The sequence below is a fragment of the Bos indicus genome, chromosome 19 (genome assembly GCF_029378745.1).
Source record: "Bos indicus isolate NIAB-ARS_2022 breed Sahiwal x Tharparkar chromosome 19, NIAB-ARS_B.indTharparkar_mat_pri_1.0, whole genome shotgun sequence".
Taxonomy (NCBI): domain Eukaryota; kingdom Metazoa; phylum Chordata; class Mammalia; order Artiodactyla; family Bovidae; genus Bos; species Bos indicus.
Genome location: NC_091778.1, coordinates 42,668,494 through 42,677,536, shown reverse-complemented (window position 1 = coordinate 42,677,536; position 9,043 = coordinate 42,668,494). Strand labels below are relative to the sequence as shown.

Here is a 9,043-nt window from a genome sequence, read left to right as displayed (position 1 = left end):
ATTATTATGAAGATAGTAGCAGAAACTGAAGAAAGTCATGAGTATGTGTCTTCATAAGTTACATGTAGAGAGAAGATGAAGATCCTGATTTCTGAGTCAAAGTAGAGACCCACACTCCATATCAAGGATGCAGGAATGTGGAACATGACTCATATACACAGGAAGAAGAGAATCAAGGGGAAGTCCTCCACACTCTATCAAGCTGATTCTCAACGTTTTAAACGGGAGATTAATAACAAAAATTTGGTGATAGGACATTGGCTTTAGCAACTTTTGGAAGTAAAACTTGTTCTGGAATGCCAAATCAGGTGATGAGAAGATTGGTTTGAGAGACAGTGATTCTTTAGCAAAGTGATCAGCAGCAGGAAGGCTGGCAGCAGCTGGACACACAGCTGGGGTGGCAGGAGGTGGTCCTACAACAGGTGGTCAGACAGGAGACAGGGCGGCAGCAAGGCTGGCAGCAGCTGGGTCCACAGCTCTGATCTTGGCACCCAGGCAGGCAGCAATAGGTGGGGTGGTAGCAGGTTCTATGTCAGTACACGGGTGCACAGGAAGCTGGCTGGCAGCAAGGCTGACAGCAGTTAGACCCACCACAGTTTTGTCCACAGCTGCTGGATCCACAGCAGGCGGGCTGACAGCCAGTGGTCACACAGGTAGGTTTGCAGCAAGTGATTTGCCAGCAAGTTGAGGGGCAGCAGGCCTGGCAGCAGCTGGACCCACAAGAGCTGGATCCACTACAGGTGGGCTGGAAGCATGTGGTCCTACAGCAGGTGATCCTACCGCAGGTAGGCTGGCAGCAAGGGGAGCAGCAGGAGTGAGTCATGGTGTCAGGGTGGTGTGTGGGTTCCTACACAGAGGTGAGTTCTCAGATTCTGATCACTTCTTCAATTCCAGTACTTTTATACACTGGGCTCTCAATACGTGAACCAATAAACAGGATTTTCCTTACTGTTCTTTACATTGTTTTCACAGTCACTGATGGAATTTTAGAGGCGGAAGTTGTTCCCTAAGGGTTATGAATCTTTGGTAAATAAGGATTGAATCTGTTTCCCGATTGAGAATTCATAGAAACATTTTTCAGGTAAAAGAAAGGCGATCACATCATCAACATCGTCCCTGCTTCAGTCATAATATGATCATGGGATACAGTTTTCACTGGCCTGAGGAGGGTCACAGCAGTTGTATCTCCCTAGCTTTGGTCCTTCTGCTCTATGGAAATTGGCAAGTTCCCTTGTGGTGAGGGGCTGATGCTGATGTTTTCACAATGACAAATTGAATCCATGCCCGAGTCCAAATCTGTTTACCCACAAAAGCCTGGTTCAGGACCACTACTGGCATTCCTCTGTAGCAACCTACCCTCACTCGCTGCCTTCTATCCCACTTCTATCAATGGCTCTTGGTAAGATGCTGTTTGGCATAATCTCTTTCATATGGCAAAGCAGAACCAAAGCAGGTGAAGAGAAGAAGCTGGGACTGAGAAAGCTTCAGTCAATTTACTTCTGGGTGACCAATAGTCCTAATTTGGCCAGGAGTGTGGAGTTGCCCTGGACGTGGGTCATTCAGTGACCTGCTGAATAACTGGGGCAATTCCAGGCAAACCAGGAAGAGCTGGTGACTCTGTTTCTATCCTTGTGTATCAGCGGAGTCGATGACCTCATCTTACTGATAACATGTTTATCGTTGTAATCTTTCTTTTCCTTATTCTATTTCTTTCTTCCTTCTCTTCTTTCAATCTTTCCTCCTTTCTTCCCCTATCTCTTTTACTTCCTTTCTTTATTTTAATGATAGAATTGAATTAGTTAATTCCTAATTTATCTTTAGGTTTTAAACTTTTTAAGATAAAAAGTGAATGGTAAATGCAAATAATTAATTCCCAGCTTTATATATTATTATGCAATGAACAAACCCATGTCAATATTACCAGGTTAAGAAATAGAAATTAAAAGTGGTGCTTTCCAATTATACCCTCTTCACTAATCCCCAAATGTTGCTAAATAATCTATTGATGACTTACAATCCTGTAGGTCAGTTTTAACTTTTTTTTTTTAACCTTTATGTAATAAAAGAATATAGAATTGACTTCCCTTTACATTATGACTCTGAGATTCAACAAAGTTATTATTTGTAGTTTATCTATTGTCATTGCTGTATAATCTTGGATTGTGTGTGAATATGACACAATTTATTTGTTGATGGTCCTCCTGATATACATTTTTTTTTAAGTTTAGTATTGAAAAGAGTCCTTCTATAAATGTTTTTGTACCAGTTGTTTGGTAAACACATTTCTTTGGATGTAAACCTAGGAGTAGATGGCTCATATAATTGCTTGGTCAAATGTTTATCCTATTCTTGCCCATCTTTCGTTTGATTTATTCCTAGATATTCTAATTTTTATGCTAATTTTATTTTACAATTGAATTTTTTCAACTGCTTCTGACATATAAAAATGTATTCATATATGTTGATGTTGTAACTAAACTCTCTTATTATTTTTAATATCTAGCAATAGATTTTTTGGGAAATTTTACTTGCACAATCATATCATCTACAGATGATGATAGCTTTATCCATTTCATAGCAACCTTTAAAATTTTTTTTTAATTAATTTATTTTTTATTGAAGGGTAATTGCTTTACAGATTTTTGCTGTTTTCTGTCAAACCTCAAAATGAATCAGCCATAGGTATACATATATCCCCTCCCTTTTGAACCTCTCTCCCATCTCCCTTCCCATCCCACCCCTCTAGGTTGATCCAGAGCCCCTGTTTGAGTTTCCTGACCCATACAGCAAATTCCCATTGGCTATCTATTTTACATATGGTAATATAAGTTTCTTTGTTGCTCTTTCCATACATCTCACCCTCTCCTCCCCTCTCCCCATGTCCATAAGTCTATTCTCTATGTCTGTTTCTCCACTATTGCCCTGTAAATAAATTCTTCAGTACCATTTTTCTAGATTCTGTATATATGCTTTAGAATATGGTATTTACCTTTCTCTTTCTGACTTACTTCACTCTGTGTTTTCACTTCACTCTGTAGATTCTAGGTTCATCCACCTCATTAGAACTGACTCAAATGCATTCCTTTTTCTGGCTGATATTCCATTGTGTATATGTACCACAACTTCTTTATCCATTCATCTGTTGATGGACATCTAGGTTGCTTCCATGTTCTAGCTATAGTAAATAGCATAGCAGCCATTTTAAAATTAAAGAATAGTTGGTTTACATATTGTGTTAGTTTCAGGTGTACAGTAAAGTGATTCAGTTATATGTATATATATATATATATTTCAGATTATTTTCCCTTGTAGGTTATTAAAAGATATTGACCACTGTATCCTGTGTTATGCAGTAAATCCTTATTACTTATCTATTTTATTCAATATATATGTGGTAGTGTGTACCTGTTAATCCTATACTTCTAATTTGTTCCTCTCCCCTTATCTTTCTCCCTTGGTAACTATGAGTTTGCTTTCTATATCTGTGAGTCTCTGTTTTCTATATAGATTCATTCTACACATAAGTATTGCAGTCCATGGGGTCACAGCCAGGCATGACTGAGTGACTGAACAACATAAGTGATATCATATGATATTTATCTTTGTTCCTCTGACTTAATTCACTTAGTATGACATTACCTAGGTCCATTCACATTGCTACAAATGGCAGTATTTCATTCATTTTTATGGTTGAGTAATATTCCTTTGGTGTGTATACACACACACACACACACACACACACACTCCCCATATCTTCTTTAACCATTCATCTATTGATGGATACCTAGGTTGCTTCCATGTGTTAGCTATTTAAATAGTGTCATGAGCCAACTCATTAGAAAAGACTCTGATGCTGGAAAAGAATGGAGGCAGGAGAAGAAGGGTACAACAGAGGACAAGATGGTTGGATGGCATCACCGACTCAATAGAGATGAGTTTGAGCAAGATCTGGGAGATGGTGAAGGACAGGGAAGCCTGGCATGCTGTCATTCATGGGGTCACAAAGAGTTGGACATGACTGAGCAACTGAACAATGATGAATGATGAGGTTAGCAGCCTTTTTATCTTTAAAAAATTAATTTCTTTACTTTAATTGCAGGTTAATTACTTTACAAGATTGTAGGGGTTTTTGCCATACATTGACATGAATTAGCCATGGGTGTACATGTATCCTCCATCCTGAACCCCTCTCCCACCTCCCTCCCCATCCCATCCCTCTGGGTTGTCCCAGTGCACCAACTTTGAGTGCCCTGTTTCATGCATCGAACTTGTACTGGTGATCTGTTTCATCATATATGGTAATATACATGTTTCAATGCTATTCTTTCAAATCATCCCACCCTCGCCTTCTCCCACAGAGTCTAAAAGTCTGTTCTTTATATCTGTTTCTCTTTTGCTGTCTTGAATATAGGGCCATTGTTATAATCTTTCTAAATTCCATATATATGCATTAATATACTGTATTTTTTCCTTTCTGACTTACTTTTTCATCCAACTCATTAGAACTGATTCAAATGTATTCTTTTTAATAGTCAGGTAATATTCCATTGTTTATATATACCACAGCTTTCTTATCCATTCATCTGCCAATGGACATCTAGCTTGCTTCCATGTCCTAGCTATTGTAAACAGTGCTGTGATGAACAGTGGGGTACATGTGTCTCTTTCAATTCTGGTTTCCTTGGTGTGTATGTCCAGCAGTGGGATTGCTAGGTTGTATAGCAGTTCTATTTTCAGTTTTTTAAGTAATCTCCACACTGTTCTCCATAGTGGCTGTACTAGTTTGCATTCCCACCATACCCTCTCCAGCATTTATTGTTTGTAGACTTTTTGATAGCAGCCATTCTGACTGGCATGAGATGGTACTTCATGGTGGTTTTGCATTTCTCTGATAATGAGTGATGTTGAGCATCTTTTCATGTGTTTGTTAGCCATCAATGTCTTCTTTGGAGAAATGTCTGTTTAGTTCTTTGGCCCATTTTTTGATTGGATTGTTTATTGTTTATCTGGTATTATTGTTTATTGATTATCTGGTATTGAGCTGCATGAGCTGCTTGTATATTTTTGAGATTAGTTCTTTGTCAGTTGCTTTGTTTGCTATTATTTTCTCCCATTCTGAAAGTTGTCTTTTCACCTTGCTTACAGTTTCCTTGTTTGTGCAAAAGCTTTTAAGTTTAATTAGGTCCCATTTGTTTATTTTTGCTTTTATTTCCATTACTCTGGGATGTGCGTCATAGAGGATCCTGCTGTGATTTATGTCAGAGAGTGTTTTGCCTATGTTTTCCTCGAGAAGTTTTATAGTTTCTGGTCTTACATGTATACGTTTAATCCATTTTGAGTTTATTTTTGTGTATGGTGTTAGAAAGTGTTCTAGTTTCATTCTTTTACAGGTGGTTGACCAGTTTTCCCAGCACCACTTGTTAAAGAGATCATCTTTTCTCCATTGTATATTCTTGCCTCCTTTGTCAAAGATAAGGTGTCCATAGGTGCGTGGATTTATCTCTGGGCTTTCTATTTTGTTCCATTGCTCTATATTTCTGTCTTTGTGTCAGTACTGTACTGTGTTGATGACTGTAGCTTTGTAGTATAGTCTAAAGTCAGCAGCCTTTTTATCTTATAAAATTTTTTCTTATCCTAGTCCGCTGGTACAGTTGAGCAGAATGGTGAAGAAGATATCTTTGTGTATTCTCTTTAGAAGGGACAACTCTCAATATTTCGTAATTCAACAGGAAGCTTTCTGGTTTTTTTGGTAGGTTGTTTCCATCAGAGTAACTAGAGTTTTCCTATTCCTTGCTAAGGTATTCTATACTGGAAATGTGTTGAAATTTCTAAAATGCTTTTTCTTTACTTGTTGAGATACCCTTATGATTATTCTCCTGTAGTTTTTCAATTAGTGTTATTTTCAAACATCAATTAACGTTCAAATGCTAAACCAACCTTGTAACTATGAAAACAATTCAATGTTTTCATCTGATCAATAGTCATGCAAATGTGAAAACCCAGACAACTTTGTAAGACAAATCTATTCCACTGAGTTTTACATTTGCATTTTGAAAAAGATTGGAGACTGTGTTATCAACTAAAAATATAATTTGAAAAATCTACAAATTATAAATATTGGAGAAGGTGTGGGGAAGAGGGAACCCTTTTGTACTATTAATAGAATGTAAATTGATACAGCCACCATGGAGAACAGTATGAGATTTCCTAAAAAATTAAAATATACCTGCCGTATGACCTAGTAATTCTGCTACTGAGCATATACCCTGAGAAAATGATAATTCAAAAAGATGCATGCATTCCAGTGTTTATTGTGGCATTATTTACAATAGCCAGGACATGGAAGCAAACTAAATGTCTATCAACAGATGAATGAATAAAGAAGATGTGGTACATATATACAATAGACTATTACTCAGGCATAAAAAGAATGAAATTGGTCATTTTCAGAGATATGGATGGACCTAGAGTCTTCATAGAGAGTGAAGTTGAGTCAGAAAAAGAAAAAGAAATATTGTATATTAATGTGTATGCACGGGCGTGCATGCATGCGCACACACACACACACACAACCTAGAAATACAGTAGAGATGACCTTTTTGCAGGGCAGGAATAGAGACACAGACAGAGAACAGACATGTGGACACTGGGAGGGAAGAGGGGGCGGGGTGAATTGAGAGATTGGGATTGACATATGTAAAGTGCCATGTGTAGTAAAAGATTGGATAGTGAGAGCCAGTTATATAGCGCAGGGAGCTCAGCTCAGTGCTCTGTGGTGACCTAGAATGTGTGGGATGGGGGTGGGGAGGAATGGAGGTCCAAGAGAGAGGGAGTATATGTATACACATAGCTGATTCACTTCTTTGTAAAGCAGAGACTAACATGATGTTGTAAAGTAACTATTCCTCAATAAATAAGTAAAATATACTTAGATTTCTATGACTTGGAATGCAACTAGCTCTTAAATATTATTGCAGAAATGAGCCAAAAGGAAGTTTACACTAACATAACAGAAATATCACAATTTGAGGGCTACACATTGCAAAGTAAATATAACATCTTTCAAAGAAAAGTGTGAAGAGGCAGCATTAAACAAGGAGGATATAAGACTTGCCATGCAGATTGAACAACACTGTGGTCATTCAAATGGAAATAATCAAAGCAAAGATTATGATTAAAAAGTCCTATGTTGGTAAGAAAAGTTCAAGGCTTTGGACTTCCCTAGTGAGCCAGGGGTAAAGAATCTGCCTGCCAATGGCGGGCATATAGGTTTGATCCCTGGCCAAGGAAGATGCCACATGCTGCAGAGCAGCTAAGCCCGAGAGCCACAACTACTGAGTGTGTTCTCTAGAGCCCAAATGCCACAACTACTGAAGGCCTCGTACCCTAAAGCCCACACACCACCAGAGAAGCCATCATAATGAGAAGTCCACACACGGCAACTAGAGAGCAGCCCCTGCTTGCAGCAACTAGAGAAAGGCTGTGCACAGCAACCAAGACCCAGCACAGCCAAAAATAAATGAGTGAATAAAACTAAAGAAGAAAGGTTCAAACTTTAGTTCCCCCATGATGTCCAGCTGTTAGCTAGGGGTTGATAGGAAGACCATGGCTTTAACTCTAAATCTGATGCAGATCTTAAACTCACTAACAGTTGGAGGCTGTCAGTTGCCTGCAGCCCTTGCAGCAGAAAAGCATCTACAGACATGCAAAGTGAGAACCATGATAGAAAGAAAGGTCCAGTGTGAGTCCCTAAGCACTCTCCTCTGGACCAAAGTATTAACCAGAAAAATACTACATCCATGGAGAACAGCAGAGTTTAGTGCTCCATCAAAGACTTTAAAAATGCAAGGTGTTGGTTTTCTCACAATTTTGATATCAGTCATTTTGTACCAGTCTAACCTCTTTATTTTGGGGGCTCCAAAATCACTGCAGATGGTGACTGCAGCCATGAAATTAAAAGATGCTGGCTCCTTGGAAAAAAAGATATGACCAACCTAGACAGCATATTAAAAAACAGAGACATTACTTTGCCAACAAAGCTCTGTCTAGTCAAAGCTATGATTTTTCCAGTAGTCATGTATGGATATGAGAGTTGGACTATAAAAAGAGCTGAGCCCTAAAGAATTGATGCTTTTGAACTGTGGTGTTGGAGGAAACTCTTGAGAGTCCCTTGGACTATAAGGAGATCCAACCAATCAATCCTAAAGGAAATCAGTCCTGAATATTCTTTGGAGGACTGATGCTGAAGCTGAAACCCCAATACTTTGGCCACTTGATGTGAAGAACTGACTCATTGGAAAAGACACGGATGCTGGGAAAGACTGAGGGCAGGAGGAGAAGGGGACAACAGAGGATGAGATGGTTGGATAGCATCAATGACATTGCATGAATTGTCTCCTTCTCCTGAATTTCTACTGAAAGAGCACTTTTTTTTTTTTCCAGGTAATTATTTAATTCCTTGCTCTTTCAGTAGAAATTCAGGAGAAGGAGACAATTCAGAATTTGACTTGTGTGATATTAAGAAAGAAGTCCCTTTATATGGACTTTGTCTTGTGATGACACAACAGATTCTAAAAATATTTGATTCAGTTGAATTGCATTAGTGGTTGAATTGCCCCCGAGACAGGAAAGGCTCCACGCTTTCACCAGAGCTCTAAATGCATTCCCTACTGCCCTAACATGTAACTGCTGCTGCTGCATTGTAGGAAACCAATATAGGAATGACTTTGTAAACAGGCATTATCTATTATATATGCATGTATGCGTGCATTCTCAGTCCCTCAGCTGTGTCCGACTCTTTGTAACTCCATGGACTATATGATCCTGCCATGATCCTCTATTCATGGGATTCTCTAGGCAAGAATACTGGAGTGGGTTGCCATTTCCTTTGCAGAGGATCTACTTGTCCCAGGGATTGAACCTGCATCTCCTACATCTCCTGCTTTGGCAGGTGAATTCTTTATCACTGAGCCACCTAGGAAGCCCCAGCTATTAAATGTGAGGGATTTATCATTCCTTCCATTGTTAAAGTAGCAATTCAGTT

General features: G+C 38.8%; 1 pseudogene; it reads right to left on the bottom strand.

Annotated features, from left to right (window-relative positions):
* Positions 1-355: 355 nt before the first annotated feature.
* LOC109574521 (keratin-associated protein 9-2-like) lies at positions 356-823 on the bottom strand (annotated as a pseudogene).
* Positions 824-9,043: the final 8,220 nt, after the last annotated feature.